This window comes from Pinus tabuliformis, chromosome 4_2 (assembly GCF_031772625.1).
Source record: "Pinus tabuliformis cultivar Carrire ecotype Pingquan chromosome 4_2, CPIR1, whole genome shotgun sequence".
Taxonomy (NCBI): Eukaryota; Viridiplantae; Streptophyta; class Pinopsida; order Pinales; family Pinaceae; genus Pinus; species Pinus tabuliformis.
The window spans coordinates 161,145,358-161,166,040 of NC_142304.1; positions in this window are offsets into that span (position 1 = coordinate 161,145,358).

The following is a 20,683-nucleotide window of genomic DNA, read 5'->3' on the forward strand; positions in this document are numbered from 1 at the left end:
GGCCCTAATCTTTGAAAGTTTCACCATCATAAGTATGAATAAAGAAGAATCACAGAAGAACAGTTTACAAGTTAACCTCAGTCACAGTTTCAAAGGCTATTGATCTTAAAGTTCTTGAAATTTCACCAGGAAATGCCATCCCCATGTGGAGCCACTGTTACGGTCTTATAATAATAGGATTCATAATTTTGAATTGGCTATGGTAAGTCTTGTAATATTGTACATACTTTTGCTTTGTGAAAAATGTTTTCCATATTAAAAATTAAAAAATGTAAAGAGGGTATGTCTTAAAAGAATAATCAAAGGACAAAAGGAAAGAGAAAAAGATCAAAAAAGTGAAAAATATGAACGCCAAAAAAGGAATAAAACAGATCATGAAAGTGTGCAAATTCAAATGCCACTACTTTTTTACTATGCCAAATAAGGTTGTGTGTAGCTTGTCAAAAATGCCACAATCCATGATGGTCAAATAGCTTAATCTTGACTCATCCATGCTTTAAATTTCATGTTTATAGATAAAGAATAAATATCTAGCCAAATTGTTTAACCTTGGCAGATCAGTAGTTAGGTAGAGAATAAAAATGAGCTCATCAGTTTAATTTGAGACATTGGAAGATATAAGGGTAGAATTAGATAGTTTTCTTGTCAAAATAAAAGGAAATAAAGGGTCAGCAAACTCAAATGCACCCAATAAAATGAAGAAAAAATGTTAGGATAAATAAAGGGTAGATAGAAGAAAGGTTGCAAATGCACAATGTTTCTGAGTCAAAAGCACATTTATCATGCTTAATCCTATGTTTCATGTGCAGGAGGATTTATGAGAAAGAAAAGATATTCACAAGCTGGTTTAACTAATTTCCCCTCATTTCTCTATACTCCCACATGCTTATTTGGTAATTTCCCCATTATCCCTTTATCACCTGTAAATCCCCTTTTTCCCCTCATTTTGACCCTTACCCCTTGGTTTCACACATTTCCATAGTAAATTACCCTTCAAAAATCATCCCCCTACCCAAAACCCATTTTCCCTAGTGTGAAACTCCTTTCCCATTACAAATATTACCTTCCCCCCTTATTAATTTCTCTATTTCCCTTCAAAAACCCATAAAAACCCCCTCATCCTAAGTTTTATCCCCTCGCAATTCTAATTATTTTCCTTGCTTCATATTTCCCCGAAAAACCCTTTTTAACCCACCAACCCTTGGTGTAGTTAAAAAAACCCATCTACATAACCTAGGGTCCCACTTTAATTACCCGTTGCCTATATTAAATCCCGACCTTATTTACTAATTAATTACCATTATGTGTAATTAAACCCCAGGACCCGCAAATCCCTTTCTCGATTCCCTCCGTGCATCTTAAATTGCACGACAACCATCCAATCTCCTACCCCAGATCCGACGGTGCACATCCATATCGCGTGGGTTCACCGTCCGATCGATAGTAGCCCAGGAGCATGTGAGATTCGTGTTTTGCCTGGGCATTGTTCTACTACGTGGCAATACCAGGTGAGATTGTGTGCGCACGAAAAATACCATTTGACCTCCAAAAGTAGTGTGATGACCCAAAAAACCACCTCCCTACCCAGACCAAAAACTACCCACGGTTCATTTATATTTTCTACGCCAAAATGTGACCGTTACCCGTTAAAAGGCCGAAAAATCCCCAAATTTCTCTTTTCACTCGTTTTTCACTGCAACTGCTACTCAAGCCATTTGCAACACCCTGAACTTGAAAATGACCAAATTGACCACCATTTTCCACCTGAAGAAGCTCCGAACACCCAATTCAAGCAACCAATTCACAGTTGAAGCCACCATACCCTCTGCATTCACCATTGAACCCAATTTGCAAGCCAAATAGCCAAATTCCAGGTATTCTTGGGAAAAACCAGAATAGCCTTCTTAATTTGAAAACGCACAGTTTAATTGAACAGTTAATTAATTTAATTAATTAAATAGGCCTTCCTGAAAATTGAAGAAAATACTTATTTGTATACCCCAAACCCTCCTTTTACAATCTGTAATTACCCACTCATTGTACTAGAAACTACTAAACCTCACTTCTAGAACCTCTACAAGCCTAATTCAAATCTGTAAACGCAATTATGGCTTCCCAAACCTCTTTGGACGTGAGACCTTTACAAACCCCTCACCTGGACATCAACCACCTTGCATTAGTAGACGAAGATTTCCATATAAAGGACACATCCTCCCCTGCCTAACTTCTAAAGATCCACTATTGGATTAAGGACAAGTTCCTAAACCAGAACGATGACATTCACCTTTGGGAATCTAATTTTTCCAAGTATTTGTTCCTAGAAGTACACCCATTTCGAGACATCATCCATTTCTGTCATGCTTGTTACATTTCTAGCCAAAGAGTCGTTGTCACCCCTAACCAGCAAGTGTTATTTACCATCACTGCAGAATCTATTAACCAAATGTTGCAAGTCCAACCAAGCCCTAATGAGAACCCACTATCTATTGGAGACTTGCTGGACCTCTATGTCAAGTTAGACCTGCCCAAAATAACCCAAATTTTCCAAACTTTCATCATAGAGGACTGCCATACTCCCACAAATAGTCCCCCTTATTCTGCCACCATTTTTTTAGAGAGAGGCAGATAGATTATTACCATTCTCTCTTGCATCTTAGGATATACCACATATGAGCATGTGGATGAGGTTGTCTTGGCCTTTCTTTCCATATTTAGCCCAGGAAAGCCTCCTGCTGTTATTTACAACTATGCTCAGTTCATTGCAGACAGGATGCATGAAAAATTCACCAGATTACCTACTCAAAGATTCTTCAAGTACTCTTTTGTATTATTTCATATGTTTTTGTATTATCAATCAGATAAATTCCCTGTCAGCATCCAGAAGTTGGATACCAAGGGAAATCAAAGATCAGTTATTTATTGGACACCCTTGATCCAAAAATACTCCACTACATTCACTTATAAGGACTTCGTTGATTCATTTGTCCATCCAGTTATGAATATGATGACCAGTAGCCCTCAGCCCAAAATCAACCAAGAAATCAAAAAGGTGTTACAGTTGGCCAAGAACAGCAAGGTGGGAGACTGGTATCTGTACCAGAACCACACAAAGATTAGAATTTATGGATGCCAAGTTGCCCCTTACAAACTTCCCAAATACTTCCCTATGAGGATATTTGCAGTAGAATATTTTACGTAGATCATCAATCCCGATGAATTGAACTTCCAAGCATCTAGGAAGAAAACCCAATTCAAAATGAAAAATCAATTGGGCCCCTTCATTTGTAATAACAGAGAAGCTGGACCAGAGGCAGATAAGATTCTGTAATAAATGAAATTCAAGAACAACTTTGTGTGGCAGTATGACCCTCATGGAGTCATAAATAAGTTGAGGATCAAGGTCAAATTGGGACCTTTCATCATCATTCCAGACTAGTCGTTGAGAGGTTTTCCGACCAATCAGAATGGTTGGAAAGCACTCTAATTGACATGGATAGCACTGTAGTGAATGTAGAAATACATTGATTAATGTAGGGAGACAGATTGATGAATGTTCTTTCCCGCAGGTTCCAGAACTAGGGGAACCAATGAATATTCCTGTTGTTTTACAGACTCCTGCAAATGAGGACAAAAACCCAAATAGAAACTGGGAGGAGGGTTCTAGTTCAGCTATGGAAACCACAGATGAGTAGTTTGAGATCAGGAAAAGGCCCAAGCTGAATCATGTAACTGAACAGGAAGAAACCATTGAATCTGTGGAAATTAGTGAGACTGATACAATGGTGGAAAGAAGAAAAGGCACAACCGCTTCAGGAGAAACACATCAGCCTTCAACATCTAAAACTCAACTGATTGAGAGACAGCTTAGTGTTGATGTTTCTTCTTTCACCAGGCCAGTAGATAAAGAAAAATATATCAAGGACAAGCATAAGGAAATCAAATTAAGAAATGAGAAGTTGAAGGCTGGAACCTATGCTCAATACTTCAAGCATACACCAACAAATCAAAGCAGGTTGATGTTAGCTTTTGACATCAAAGCAAGAAAAATACAGATGTCCTTCATGCAGCCAACTGTCCAGCAGCCAAAGACATCAGCTGACTACAAAAAAACAAATTTGAGGTGTTGGCCAGGGATGTTCATCCCATTAACCAAATAGAATTCCACAAGTAGGCAGGAGAGATGATCTAATCCACCTTGAAAGGGAATACCATGGTTGCACATAAGCTACAAAGTTCATTAGATAACATTACAACTCAATACAATTTGGAAAAGGCCTCCTCACATGCCAAGGAAAATAGGATCAAGTCATTGGAGGACTTGGCAATTAAGCTGGGATATGATCCAAATGACATCAAGGCTACTGAAAAGTTGATCAAAAAGAAGAATGAGGACATTGCAGCTCTCAAAAAATAACTAAAACTCCCTCATTTAGAGCACCCGTAGACAAAAGAGGTCCTAGAGAGCCAAACACATCAGGAGGAGATGATGGACCTAGTTCTACAATTAAATGATCAACTAAAGGAAATGGAAAAGGAGATAGACAGCTTGATATATTTAAAACAAGCTAGTCTTGAGACTGCCCCTACCACTGTTATCCCAACAATTACTACTGTAGTACCATCCACCTTGGCAGCATCATCAGCTCCTATAACTCCAATGGCTATAGCACTACCAGCTTCTACAGCGTCTACATCAGCAACAGGGTCAACAGGTGATGAGGCTAGTAAATTGGTCAAGGAAATTGAAGACATGTCCATTCAGACCACAGAAATGAACAAGCTCAAGAAAAAGGTAACTAGTCTAGAGACTAACTATAAGCTTGCACATATTATGCACAAGGAAGAAGTACATAAATCAACTAGGATGAATGAAAGAACAAAAATCTTGGAGAAGGAATTTACTTTGAAGGAACCCCTTGGATAGGCTAAGGAACAATTATGGGCCAATATCATTGACTCTGTCAATGATATTTGGCCATCCATTCAAGTAATTTTTGAACAAATTGACTTGGTGAAAGAGGCTACAGAAGCCATACAAAGAGTGAAAACAAAACTAGGAGAGATGCCAGAGGAAGCCACAAGGATCATTCACTTCCTTAACTCCAAAAATAAGTATGAATTGCAGGAATTAGAGATACCTGACAGAACAGGTACAATACTGGAAGTAAAAAGGGTCCTCACCAAGAGTAATTTAATGCTAAACCTTGAAGATAAGTGCCAAACCATGTAACTGGATATAGACAGGTTCATGGTTAAATTTGAATTTTTTAGGCAAAAGGGTCTTCCCAATCCCTTGGTAATAAATGATAAGTTAATGCCACAGGAGGACTACAATAGAAGAATTAGATAAGTGGCCAGGGATCAAGTGAACACTTCATCTATGAAGGGGATGCCAACTGGCAAGGTCCTATACCAAACTTTTGAGAACTTGTTTTACCTCCAGCATGAGGTAAAACACCTTTTTGTGAATAAGCCCACTTTTTCCAAGTACACGGAGGCAGATGAGATTTATAGGAAAATGATAAATATCCAATTACCAGATGTAGAAACATGGGAGAAATTGAATGACTTACTGTAGAAATACACAGTCAAAATGTAAAAATGTACAGTAAGGGTAAAAGGCACAGTAAAATGATAATCACAAACCAACCAGGTAAAAGAGTATGAAAGTGTATCAGTTGAAAGGTCAGAGTGAAAAGAACATCCAGCGTGAAGACCAACAACAAAGTAGAGATTAAAAAGAAAAATATCAGAGCTTAAAGACAACACAACCTAATAAATAAGGACAACAAACAACAGTTCAATATCTATCTCTATCTTGCATGAAGATATTTCTTTCTCCTATATTAATTCCCAAGACATCTTGGGATATTTTTTAAATTATTTTTTTATAAATACTTCATAATTCGAAGCATTGAGGTGTGGATTGCTATACATTTGTAGAGTTATTTTGTTCATAAACCTAAGGTTTATTGTACCAATCTTTCAAGTCAGCAGACTGGAGCAAGTAATAAAGAGATTGCATTACGGGATTCATGTGTTGAGCTATTACAATGAAGTATTTTCTCTGTCAAATTTGTTATTTTCTTATGTGTTTCACAAGCTTAAATGTTATCTAAATCTGAATGAATTAACTGGAAATTTATCTTAGAATTTGTTTAAGTACACTCTGTTTTGAATACTTGATCATTTCTATGTTTTCTTCTAATATCTAGATCTGAGAATCCTTAATTGCTCTCCCATCCTAGTTGACCTCTTTCATTTTCTTCATAATCTGACCTAAGGAACCCTTAATTGCTCCCTTGATCCGACTGAAAACCACTCCATCATCCAACCTTTGAGATCTGAAGTAACCCAACTATCTTTCCCTATAGACACTATTTTTAGAACTTGATCCAATCCCGTTTGTTTGACATTTGACCCCATAGCCCAATGGTAAAATGCATCCCTCTATTCATCTAAGTGAGTGATCCCACCACCAAATCCAAATCAAAACCCAAGTACAATCATAACTAGCCTAAAACCAATTAAATAAACAAAGTTAAATCATAAATAGAGATCCCTCTCTGAGAATTAGGAAGGCTAGATCCTAATCTCCAAAGTTGGTTTTTGGTTAGCTCTATCATTTATTTCTCTAACAACTTCTAAAGAAATTTTGGAGTGATAACAGATTGTACATTCACACATTGGCTAGATCTTTAGTTGAGTTGTGTTGAGGTAGGGTTTGGTTAGGCATGAGGGAGATAATCCATTGGGAAATGGAGTTAACAATCTAGGGTTTATGCCAACTTACCAAAATACTAATTGTGTTATCAGGATTGACAAAGACAGAGTAGATGGTAGATCCAAGACATTTCAAATCATCGTTGTAGCTTAAAGAAGAAAATAGAAAAAAATCCACTATAGTAGGGCACATGAAATGAATCCTAAAGTAGCTTTAGAAGATAGGTGTGAAATATTTGAATCTATGAGATAGAGCATCAAAAACAAGGATGAATTATGTAACATTTATTCTCATTCAAATATCAAAAGGCAATACATTAAAATGATATTACAAAGGGAGAAACACTAAAACATGTAGACAATAAAGACCAAGAGATACCATCACATGAATATTTGTTTCAATGATCAAAATCTTCTGATCTTGGCAAACTGTAAATTAATAAAGCTTTCAAAACACATAGACAATAACTATCTTTTCATCAAAATCCCACATTTTTTCCTCCTTTATGATGCATTATATAGGAAAATTACATAAAGTTTTAGATCCAAAATTTGTGGAAATTATTAATTACAATTTTCCTTAAGATCCAAAAGAAATGGATATGAAAACATCTTCATTATTGTTTTAAATAATCAAGGATAAGATAATATCTGATCCCCTAGTCGAATTGATGTGGTTGCCTTCAACTATTGACTTGGGATTTTTATAGGAAACAAAATTTCAAAAGATATGGAAATATATGCCTCAAAGATATATGATAATATCTCAAACCCTGATATATTTTAGAAACCTACAGGAGGTTTTTTTTACTTAGTATGTTCCCTAAAAACACCTTCTTCTTTTTTCCAAAATTCATCTCCACCTATTCGGAAACGACTTTTGAAAACAGTGACTAAAAGAGGAAAAAATAGAATTACAAAATCTAAGAAATAGGCCTCAAAGATTTCTCTGTAATTTCCAAACCATGATGTTTGGGTAAAATATCAAAGAGGTTTTTTTAATCAACTTGTTATAAAAAAATAAAATAAAAAAATAAAACCTCTTTTTATTTTTAAAATTCCTTTTGAATTGTTCGAAAATTGTGCTTGAAGACAGTGGCTAAAATAGGGAAAAACAAAGTGCTACCATTTCTCCTTCTTGTTGACTATTTGACCAAAACCATAGGAACCTGATGTGTGTGCCTACAATCCACAAAAAAAATTGATGATATATGCTTTTATTTTTCATCTTCTTGTACTAGTTTTCACTTACTTTTTGTTTTTCTTTTATAAACCCTAATTGTCGTCTCTCTAATAGGATTTTTTGAGTTTGCTGTAAGTGACCTTTTTTACAAAAAATTGCAGTCACATTAAGGTTTAATAATGGTAAATCTTCTTGAAAAATGGTTTGGGCACTTGAAAAGTAGTTTGGAAGCTCATTTTCAAAATTCCGTAGCACACTACAAAACATTTTTGTAGCACTAGTTACAAGCATTCAATGGGTTGATTTCATTGAAAAAACCGAAGGAAAGCTTAGGGTCAGGTGGAATAACTTGTTTTGACGTGTTCCTAGGCTTATATAGAAATTTACACAAAAAAAATTGATAGGCCCTTAAACGCCTTGCACAATTGACTAAAAATAATAACTTGTGAACCTTTAGGAAAGACGCAAACTTAGTGCTAACATGACCCTCAACAAGCTAAGAGATAAATAAAGGATATCATCTACAAAAGTAAATGAGAAATATATTGTTTTTTGTGACCTTAACTCCCTTCATACCACCTATGGACTGGACATCATAAATCAATTTACTGAGAGCCTCTGCAACAATAAAAAAAGAGAAAGGTACAAAGGGCACCCCTGTCAGATCCCATGAGAAGGGGCATTATTAATATGAATAACATAGGTACATATTGAGTGCATCCCATTATCCAATTGACTTAAGAGAGGCTCTACCCAAATTGACGGGGAATAATTTAGAGGAAGGTCCAACTCACCTTGTCATTGGGTTTTGATAAATCAAGTTCGATAGCAATTGGAGGATGATTAGAAAGTTTCATTGACTAAATTTGCCTCCTGGATAAGAAAGACTATATCATGAATTTTCCTTCTATGAAGGAACCCAATTTTTGAATTTTAAATGATATCAATCATACTAGGCTTCAAGAAATGAGAAATAACCTTTTTGAAATTCTTATTTATGATATTCTAGCAATATTCAGGTCAAAAATCATTGAAGTAGAACCCATCCTATTTTTTGGGGATAAAAATAAGGAAAGTAGAATTGAATTCCCCCAACATTTTTCCTAACTACTTATATTCCTTTACCAATTTTAAGAGATTGTCCTTTAAAAGATCATAAAACACGTAGTAGAATTCAACAAGAAGGTTGTTAGGACCTGAACTCTTTCCTTTTTGCATTGTGTGAAGGGAAGCTTGCACTTCTTCTAAAACTTCCTCCTCTAAGGCCCCATTCATATCCTCAGTGAAAATTGGAGGGTATTTGGTTAAAACCTTGAAAATTTCTTGAATAGGGAAATTTGCAGGCTCTTTGGAAAGGGATTCAAAATGTTCGTCACCTTCGTTTACCTTATCCTTAAGTAAGTACACCAAGAACATAGTTACCAATCAAACGAGAAAATGACCTAATACCCGTTTTTTTGAGGTAGCACAAAATCACTCGATTTTAAAAAGTGGTGATTCAGAATACACCTTTTTTTTAGCATATTTTTTCCACTTTAAATTTTTTGATATATCAAGTATGAACAATTGTTTTAAATGTTAGTGGTTTTCATGCTGATTTTGAAACGTGTTGATGCAACATTAACACTTTTTTTTAGAGGGCTTATTTTTGACACTTTAAATTTTTTTATGAACCCCCTCACTCCCTCCCCCCCAACGGTTGGCCCTCCCCTCTCCCCACCCCCCCGCCATCCTCACCCTCTCCCTCCCCTCTCCTTGCCCCCCTCCCCCTCTGCCCCCCCTTCCCCGACCCCCAACCCCTCCCGTCCCCACCCGGGCCCCAGCCAACGGCTAGAGGCCACAAGGTGATTCCTGGAGTCGGCCTCTAGCCGCTGGCTGGGGGCGAGGGTGGCGAGGGGTGGGGCGAGGGTCGCGGATGGGGAGGGTGTGGGGAGGGGAGAGGGGAGAGCGGAGGGCAAGGGTGAAGGGGGGTGGAGGGGGAGGGGTGGAGGTTTGGGGGCAGGTTAGAGGGAAGGGAGGGTTGGTGTTTAGGGGGAAGAGAGGAGGGCCTAGTTTGCTTTTTAATTTTTCCTTTTTAATTGTTTTTTAACTATTTTATTATTATTATTATTATTATTATTTTATGTTTTTTTGTTTTTTAATTTTTTCTTTAATTTTTTAATTATTTTTTTTTTTAATTTTAATATTTTCAATTTTAATTTTAATTTTAATTTTAATTTTTATTTTTAATTTAAAATTTATAATATAAATTATTTGTTTTTAATTTAAATATTTAAAAAAATTATTTAAAATTTGTTTTTTTAATTGTTTTATTTAATTTTATTTATTGGTAATTATTTAACCTTTTTTAAATGATGTTTTTAATTTTTATCTTTTACTTGGAAAAATGGTTTATTTATTTATTTATTTACAACTTAATTCTATTCCTTTTTTAACATTTTTATGTTTTGTTTGTTCTTTTAATTTTATCTTTTTTTTATATATATATTCTTTATTAAATTTAATTAATTTTTTGTCATGAACCGTCCCCTTGCCACCCCTAGTCGGTAAATCGGGGGAATTTAATTTAATTTATTTATTTATTTTTTATTTTTTTAATGTTGTTTTTTTATTTTTTAATTTTTTTTATTCGGTTTTTATTTTATTTTACTTTTTTTTCCTTTCTTTTCTTTTTTTAATTTTATATGGTATGGTTAATTTTTTTTACGTTTTATAATTGTTTTTTATTTTATTTTTTTATGTATTTTTATTTTTATTTTTTTAATTTAATTTTAAATTTAATTTTCTTAAATTTTAATTTATTGTTTTTTTTTTTAATTTGTTTTGATTTTGTTTGTTTCTAATTAATTTTTTTTAATTTAGATGATGATGATGATGATGATGATGATGATGTCCACTGAGACCAAACTTCAGTCTATCGGACCTAAAGAAACAAATTATTTAGTTTGATATAAGATTTTATTCCTATGCTCAAAAAGCTTGGAGAGAAGCCTCCCGAGCTCACTATAATTTTGACAATGTAAAAGGCTAGGAAGGTCAATATTGCAACAAGGATTTTGAAATTGAGATCTAATGTGGCTGTACGCGGAGCACTCTAAGAGGAAGTGATTTTCATCCATGATGTTTGTATTCTCACAAAGATGGCAGAACCTTTCCATCCATGGTGTTTTAGGAACTACCCAAGGACCCGTTCTTTAATTTTTAATTATAATTTTTTTTAACTGTTTTGAATTTTTTTTTTTAATTTAATTTTTTGGTAATTATTTAACTCTTTTTTTAAATGATGTTTTTTTTTTAACTTAAACAAATGTTTTTTTTTCTTAACTTTTAATATATATATATATATAATTATATATATATATATATATATATATATATATATATATATATATATATATATATATATATATGTTTTTTTTTATAGTTTTGTATTTATCTTTGTTTTATTTATTTTCTGTTTTATTTAAATATTTCATTTTACAAGTTAATTTTTATTTGATTTTTATTTATTTATATATATATATATATAGCTATTTTATGAAATTTAATTTATTTTTTATCATGAGTCATCACCTTGCCACCCCTTTTGTTGGGCCTCAAGGTGGCCAGGGAGCTTTGATTTTTTTTTTTAAGTTTTTAATTTTTTTTAATGTTGTATTTTATTTTTGTAATTTATTTTTTATTTTTCTTATTTTTTAATTTTTAATTTGGTTTTTATTTATTTTACTCTTTGCTTTTATTTTTATTTTTATTTAATGTGGTATGGTTATTATATTTTCTTATGTATCTTTCTAATATATATATATATATATATATATATATATATATATATATATATATATATATATATATATATATATATATATAGTGTCCGTGTCAATGATTGTCTAACAACCTAATCCCATTGTGTGCAATTTGATAATTGAGTTTAAATTTTTCATTATAATGAATCGAGTCTCCCTCACAATGTGTTAATTTCATGGACCTCTTTAAGTTTTCATTACAATGGGTTGAGCTCACCTACACTGCGTGTCAATTTGATAGTTGATTTTTAATTTTTAATTGTTTTTTATTATTTTATTATTATTATTATTATGTTTTTATGTTTTTTTTCTTTAATTTTTTTTTTTAATTTTAATTTTAATTTTTTATTTGTTTTTACATAATTTAAATTTTATAATATAATTTGTTTTTTTTAATTTAAATATTTAAATTTTTTTTGTTACTTAATTTTATTTATTGGTAATCATTTAACCTTTTTTTAAATCATGTTTTTAATTTTTATCTTTTACTTGAAAAATTTGTTTTTTTTTTTTCCCTTCTGTTTTACAACTTAATTCTATTCTTTTTTTAACATTTTTATGTTTTTTTTGTTCTTTTATATATATATATATATATATATATATATCTATAATTTAATTAACTTTTTGTCATGAACCGTCCCCTTGCCACCCCTAGCCGGTTAACCAGGGGAATTTAATTTATTTTTTTGAATATATATATATATATATACATGGTATGGTTAATCCTTTTTTACGTTTTATAATTTTTTAATTGTTTTTTATTTTTTTTTAATGTATTTTTTAAATTTTTTTAATTTCATTTTAAATTTCATTTTCTTAATTTTTAATTTATTGTTTTTAAATTTGTTTTGAATTTATTTTTTTCTCTGATTTAATTTTTTTAATTTAAATAATGATGATGATGATGATGATGATGATGATGATGGTTAACGTCCACTGAGACCAAACTTTGGTCTATTGGACCTAAAGAAACGAATTATTTAGTTTGATATAAGATTTTATTCCTATACTCAAAAAGCTTGGAGAGAAGCCTCCCGAGCTCACTGTAATTTTGACAACGTAAAAGGCTAGGAAGGTTAGTATTGCAACAAATATTTTGAAACTGAGATCTAATGTGGTTGTATGCGGAGCACTCTAAGAGGAAGTGATTTTCATCCATGATGTTTGTATTCTCATAGAGATGGCAGAACCTTTCCATCAATGGTGTTTTAAGAACTACCCAACGACCCGTTCTTTAATTTTTAATTTTAATTTTTTTTTAACTGTTTTGAATTTTTTTTAATTTAATTTTTTGGTAATTATTTAACTTTTTTTTATACGATGTTTTTATTTTTTAACTAAAAAAATGCTTTTTTTCTTAAATTATATATATATATATCTATATATATATATATATATATATATATATATATATATATATATATATATATATATATATATATATATTATAGTTTTATATTTATTTTTTGTTTTATTTATTTTCTGTTTTATTTAAATATTTCATTTTACAAGTTAATTTTGATTATATATATATATATATATATATTTCCACTGGAAAAATCAGTAATTTTCATTAAGATTAGAAAATTACATATAGTAGATGCCATTGGCATTGCTGTGATGTTCATACAAAATTCACCTCACAGGGTGTTGTATCAGAGCATATTACAAAATTGAGCTAGGTACATGCATATGTCTGGCTGTTCTAGCCTATTCGAGTTCACAAAGGATCCATTTACATACAAAATAATAACCATAGTTATGTACAGTTCCATCATGTCAAAATATACTATCCATTACTGTCAGCTATCGGGACTGTTGTCCCTCTGTTCTCTCTGGTCTATGTATGGCCTGTGGTAGAACCTGCGTTCTTCAGTTCCTTTCTGCTCCACAATTAGCCATTCGCCTCTGGGAAGTATCGAGGCCTCTTTGGATAATTTGTCAGCCTCGCTGTTATGTTCTCTGTAAATGTGTAAACAAGAGAAATGATTAAATGCTGCTTTGAGTGTGAGAGCATCATGTAATATATTGTTGAGTGTGTGTGCATGACATGTAGTGACATTATTGATCCAGTTAACGACCATCATTGAATCCCCAAAAATGTTGAGATTAGAATGCTGATGTGTTAAAGCAAAATGCAATAGATTCCGGATGGCAGAAAGCTCAGCAAAATTATTAGATCCTCTGCCGAATCCCATTTTTACAAGGTATCTGTGATGTTCATTTATGTGCAGCACGAAACCACCTCCACATCCCGTTTGGTTTGCTGCCCCGTCGAAGAAGGCCCACGGGGTCGATTTGTCAATATTGGGCATGGCCTGTATCGACCTGGATCGAGGTGGAGGAGGGTCGGGTAATTCTTGGTACGCGGCGATGATGGTAGCTTCTATCCGGGTCCAAGATACTGTTTGATCCTCGAAGATAACACGATTCCGCGCAAGCCAGGTATACCATGTTGCCACGAGGGGGAGATTTAAAAGTTTGGAGCCCGGGTGGTGATGAGTCCATGCAGTCCAAGCACCCGATAGTTCATCCCCATTCCAATTCCCTGCTATGCCCAATTGAGTTCATATGTTGGTCCATAGGGTGTGAACAGCAGGACAGTGTAGAAAAATGTGATCCGAGGTCTCTGATGCAGCCTTGCAAAATGTACACCAGGAAGGACCATAGATGGATCTGCGGGTAAGATGTTCGCCCGTGGGGACGATACCTTTGAGGGCACACCAGAAAAATAGTCTGGAGCGAGGTGGAGCCTTTAGCTTCCAAATGATATGCCACCACGAATGTATTGGATCAGGTATTCTGTGAGAGATGAGTGCTCTGTATCCAAACTTTGGAGCGTATAAACCATGATCCGCCATACACCAAATGAGTTCGTCAGGACCTTGTTTGATGCGAATATGGGATTCTGATAATGCAGTAATATAGTTATTCCATTCCTGATGCCATTGCGGGGGAAGATCCAGTTGCTGGGCCGATTTCCATGCTTGGGAAAATATGTCTGTGCGAAGCTGATCGGCGATATGAGCAAAATTCCGTATGTCTCGGTTATGTAGATGTGTAATGAGATCACGGTTGAGGATGTGTCTGCCCCCACTGTTGATCCACGGATCCAGGCCAATCCTGCCCGACAAGCCATCATTAATTCTCCATACAAGATTATCTCGAATGAGGGGAAGGGAATGAATCAAGGCCTTCCAGGTTGATGAGCATCCCTTCGATGACCAAGTTGGTAATCTAGCCCAATCCATAATATTCTGGGGCCATATATATTTGTGATAGGATACATGTGCCCATAGGTTTTGGCTGGTTAATAAGGTCCATCCCATCTTGGCAGCTAGTGCCATAGCGAAATCAGAAAGGTCTTTAAGGCCCCATCCTCCCCATTTTTTGGGCAAAGATATTTTCTTCCAGCTAATCCAAGCAAAGATTCTTTTATCCTGACTCCCATTCCAGAGGTATCGATTGCACAGCTATTGTAGACGCCCTAGGATATTCCTCGGTATCCACGCAAGTGCCATCCAAAAAACCGGGGTAGCCTCTAACACAGATTTAATGAGCACCAATCTGCCAGCCCTAGAGAGATATCTGAAGCTCCAGCCTGTGAGTCTTTTTTCCAATTTGGCAACCAACCAGACCCAATCTGCTATCCTTTGACAAGTAGGCTTCAGATTGAATCCCAGGTATTTGAGACCTCTATCCAGAGGGAGGACATTGTAGGGGAATACCTGAAGGGCTAGCCGGGATTCCTGTACTGAAGTGCGAGTGCAAGTGATGGTTGATTTCAACTGATTTGGTAGCATACCTGTAGCAGCAGAGAATAGTTGTAGGATCTTTGAGAAGGTCCGAGAGTCTCGAACACTGCCATCAAGTAGAATGAGAACATCGTCCACAAAGAGCAGATGTGTGAGAGCGCATAGGTCGGATATGCGGAGGCCCCCTATATCTCCAGCCCTTTTAGCAGAGTCCATGAGGCGGCTGAGACCTTCCATGACCAAGAGGAAGAGTAGGGGCGATAGGGGACAACCCTGTCTCAATCCCCTTTCAGAGTGAAAAAATGGGGTTGCTGAGCCATTAATGAGGATACTGAAGGTAGGGGATGATATACAGGCCATGATCCAAGAGATGTAGGCGTGAGGAAAACCCAAGTGGATGAGGATCAATTTTATATAGAGCCAGCTGACCCGGTCGAAGGCTTTAGAGAGGTCAATTTTGAGGAGAATGGCTTTTAGATGTCTGGACCAGGTGGAGTGAATAGCTTCTTGGGCGAGACCAATGGCCTCGTGAATCTGCCTAGTTTCAAGGAAAGCAAATTGTTGCGGGGCAATGGATCTCGAGAGGATAGGTCTAAGCCAATTTGCAATGGTCTTAGAAATGATTTTATAGAGGCAGTTACACAAGGAGATAGGCCTGTAATCATCGAAGGATACCGGGGAATCAGATTTAGGGATAAGTGCAATGAAAGTAGAATTGATGGCATGATAGATGGAACCCGATGTCTTGCTCTCCTCGACCACCCCCAGCAGATCCTGTCCCAGGACATCATAGAAGGCTAAGTAAAATTCAATGGTCCATCCATCCGGGCCAGGGCTCTTGTCTTTTTTGAACCATTTCAGCACTCCTTCCAGTTCCTCTGCCGAGACTGGGTCATTTAGAGCCTCCACATCTTCTTCCTCCACAAATCTCGGGAAGTGATTTGCCACATTAATGATATCAGGTAGATTAACTTCCCGAGGACACTTATATAGATTCCTGAAGTGAGTGGTGCCCAGATGAGCGAGCTTGTTAAAAGTATCTGCGATTTACTTTATATATATATATATATATATATATTATGAAATTTAATTTATTTTTTATCATGAATCATCACCTTGCCACCCCTCCGATTGGGCCTCAAGGTGGCTAGGGAAATTTGATTTTTTTTTTTTAAGTTTTTAATTTTTTTTAATGTTATATTTTATTTTTGTAATTTATTTTTTATTTTTTTATTTTTCTCATTTTTTAATTTGGTTTTTATTTTATTTTACTCTTTACTTTTTTTTTTCTTCTTTTTTTTTTTTGTTATGTGGTATGGTTAATTTCTTTTACATTTTATATCTTTTTTTATTCATCACTATATATTCTTTATATTTGATTTTTTTCAATATTTGAGTTTTTGTTTTCTTATGTATCTTTCTTATATATATAGAGTCTGTGTCGATGATTGTATAACAACTTGATCCCATTATGTGCAATTTGATAACTGAGTTTAAATTTTTCGTTATAATGAATCGAGTCTACCTCACAATGTGTTAATTTCATGTACCCTCTTTAAGTTTTCATTACAATGGGTTGAGCTCACCTACACTGCGTGTCAATTTGATAGTTGATTTTTATTTTTATTTTGCAATGTATCAAGTTGTCTTAGGCTAAGATTTTAAAATTGCTATACATTTAACGTTTAAAAAAATTTCTCTTGGTAAATAACTCTTTCATTCAAGTGTTCATTTTTAAAGTTTTTTTAGTCATAAATTTTTCCATAATGTCATGCTTGAAATATTTTGAAAATTTAAAATTGTTTTGTAGTCATAATCTTTGGTTTTAATTCCATGGTTGAAAAATTGTCAAGATTTTAATATTTTTCTAAGTCTTGATATTTTATCTTTAATGTTATGGTTGAAAACGATTATAATTTTTTTTTTCTTAGCACCATGCTTGAAATTGTTTGGAATTTTAAGGTTTTTCAAAGAAGTGATATTTTAAATTTAATGTCATCCTTAAAAATCGTTGGAATTTTAAGGCTTTTCAAAGACATGATATTTTATCGTTAATATCATGCTTGAAAATCATTGGGCATTTAAAGTTTTTCAAAGTCATGATATTTTATTTTTAATATCATTATTAAAAAATGTTGAAAATGTACCCTGAAAAAAAAAGACGTGATTCTGGCATCAACACTTTTTGACTTCAAGGTGTTTTTTGCCCCAAACAAAATGGCTTTTATTGTTTTTTACTGTTATTTTTAAAAAATATTGAAAAATTTACCCTGAAAAAAAAAATGGTGATGAAGAATCGACACTTTTTATTTTTGGGTTGTTTTTTCATGTGTTTTGGGATTTTTGGGCTTGAGTACCCATTTTGAGGTAATAGTTATTGTTTTATCGGTAACTATGTTCAAGGAGAGATTTGATTTCTTTATTATTTAGGTCAAGTTCAAATTCTTCCAATAGGAAATGAATTCGTGATTTTTTTTGTATTGTTGTCCCCTTCCTTTAATCTAATGGCTTTTCCCTTCTGTTGATGGTGCTGGATATGCCAACATTCTAGGGATCTCCCTAATATGAGGTCACAATTAGACCTCACACCACCTGGTGTAGGAGTCCCATCCGGTATGATGGCTCGGTTGCCATATACTTAGATATTTACCTCAGCTCTTGTTGTTCAACACATGGGAGTGTTACAATGGTACCTTCAAAAAGCAAGGGGGAGAAAAGTGAGCCTCTAAGTGAGAGGTAATAGTACCACAGAGGAAGAGACACACATGAACCAGGAAGGTTTGTTTAGCATCTATCAAAATAGTCCATGATGGATGTAGCAGTCATTAAAACCAAAGCAAAGGGGAAGATTCGCCCCCCATCTAGTGGAATAGTCCACAACGGATGTGATAGTCATTATAACCAATAAGCGAGAAAGGTTTGTCTAGTATCCTAGGGAGTAGTCCATAAGGATGAAATAACAGCGATAACCAATACAACACATTCCCAACAAAGCAAACACTAAAACAATTGAAATAGTTCAACTATCTTAGTACATGCGAAATAAACATCAATTACAAATGCTCAAAGAATAGTTTTACAAACATCCACAAGTCATGCATGGAAACATGTTGGCTTGAACAAGCTTTTGTATTAAGAAAAAGTTTAAAGATACATATTTACATCATACATCACTAGCCCCAGTAGTGGGGCAATGGAGCCACTCCTCGCTCCTCAAAGAACTGACTGAAACTCTCTATGCTTTGCAGGAGGAGCTAAGGTGAAAAGTCCCTGCTCACATAATGAGGGGGGTATATATAACCAAGGGTGATGCTTGACCCTTGTGACTCTTGGACTACCCTCATGACTATTCAACTTCCTATGACTTTTCAATTGACATGACTCTTCATATTGACGTGTGTCCATTGGACTTCCACTTTACATTTCATTCAATTTACAATAGATATGGCCCATAATAGTGATGTGGCCTTTGAAAACTCATGACACGAATTGACATGACACTGCTCACATTGACTAGGTTGTTGAGGTGGGAATGTCAAGGCGATGTTGCTATTGAGTGATAGATTTGTTCTTGTATGTGCTCTCTCTTCTCCATTACATAGCTTGATGATGTGGGGTATTCAATGATTTTTGGTCTTTAGAGGTGGTTGCATGCATGTGCTCCCTTTGGTTGTTCTTCATAAGCTTCTTTATCCATCTAGCTGTGAGTCTCCTAGAAATATTCACTCCTTCTTCATCTCCTTCATCATCTCTCCGTGATCTAATAGTGTACCTGTTCATGTAATTCACTCATGACGGGATGAAATCAAGTCCAAAAACCTCTTAGTATAATATGATGCATTTTTATCCATGGACTGGGCCTAGGACACATAACAAGATGGGAAAGAGGGCCAAGTAACTATGCATTGCGCAGTTCCAGGTGACAGGGAGGGAGACTAGTTACTGAGACTACGCAAAGTGCAACTTAGGCTTGGCTGATGAACTCCTGAGCACATTCTTCATTGTCGGTAAAAATCACATAGAGGCCAATAGGAGACAGGATTGCACAGTTGAGACCATCAGTGGATATTTCAAGGTGGGAACCTAGGAAGCGGGTATGCACAACTTTCAGAGGCAAGGAAAGATTGGGAAATAGAGGGACCTAGGAGGACATCTCTGTGCAGTTCTTGGGATAAGTGAGTGGCAACTGAGGGAGGATAGTGGGAGACATTTTTGCGTAGTTCTGGGAAGCAAGGAAGGCCTAGATCTTTGTGCATTGTAGGGTTCCAGTGGGAAAGGAGGAAGCTTGATGATTGATCTTGTGAAATCCGAAGTTTAGGTCAGGCTTGAAGAAGCTACTGTGTAATTCTAGGGAGGAAGGTAGTCTGCTCAACTCTGGAATTGTGGAGTTCAACTACCTTGGGGGATAGTGACTGCATACTACGCAGTTCCAGGCAATGAGGATGCATCACAGAAGGCTGAGACTGCATAGTGTGCATTTCAATCGGGGTCTAGTGAAGGTGAGTTACCCAGTCAAAAGGATTTTTGGTGAAATGGCTAAGTGCAGGAGGAGGTAGAATTGCGAGGAACTTGAAATTTTGATCACACGCTTAGAATATTTCGATGACACGACAACATAGACCATCAAAACAACAAGACAAAGAATTACCCTCTATGAGACTATCTAGAACAAAAAGTGACAAGTGTGACACTTGAGATAGACCCTATGATGACTGTGACGACGCTTGTGTGACAGTGCTTAATTTTTTTTGTATGAGTATGATTAATGTTTACATATCTAGGACAACTCAAACACACAAAGACAAACCTTTGAACTCGCTAAAAAAGGACCGCAAGTGGGATAAAACACTCCAACATGCCAAAAGATGACAATAGATCAAACAAGTAGAGGGGTGAAAATATTCCAAGGAAGCTCATGAAATGAGCTTGAGTGCTTGAAAAAATAAAGGGAAAGACCAAGGAAGGCTACGAAATTTGAGTGCAAGCCAAAATTTTGGAGGGTGTCGTAGTCGCTACAACACCTTCAAATGCTAGTAAATTTCTTCTTTTTCCAATCAAGTCTGTTAAGATGATTCTAGGGATTGGATTTAAGATAATTCAAGATCGAATAATAATTTTGAAGAATTTTATTTTGGACCCCAAATCTTATACTCATTAAGATAATATGACCATATGAGGCACATTAAGAGCACTAGAGACCACAAGACCTTCCCAAAATG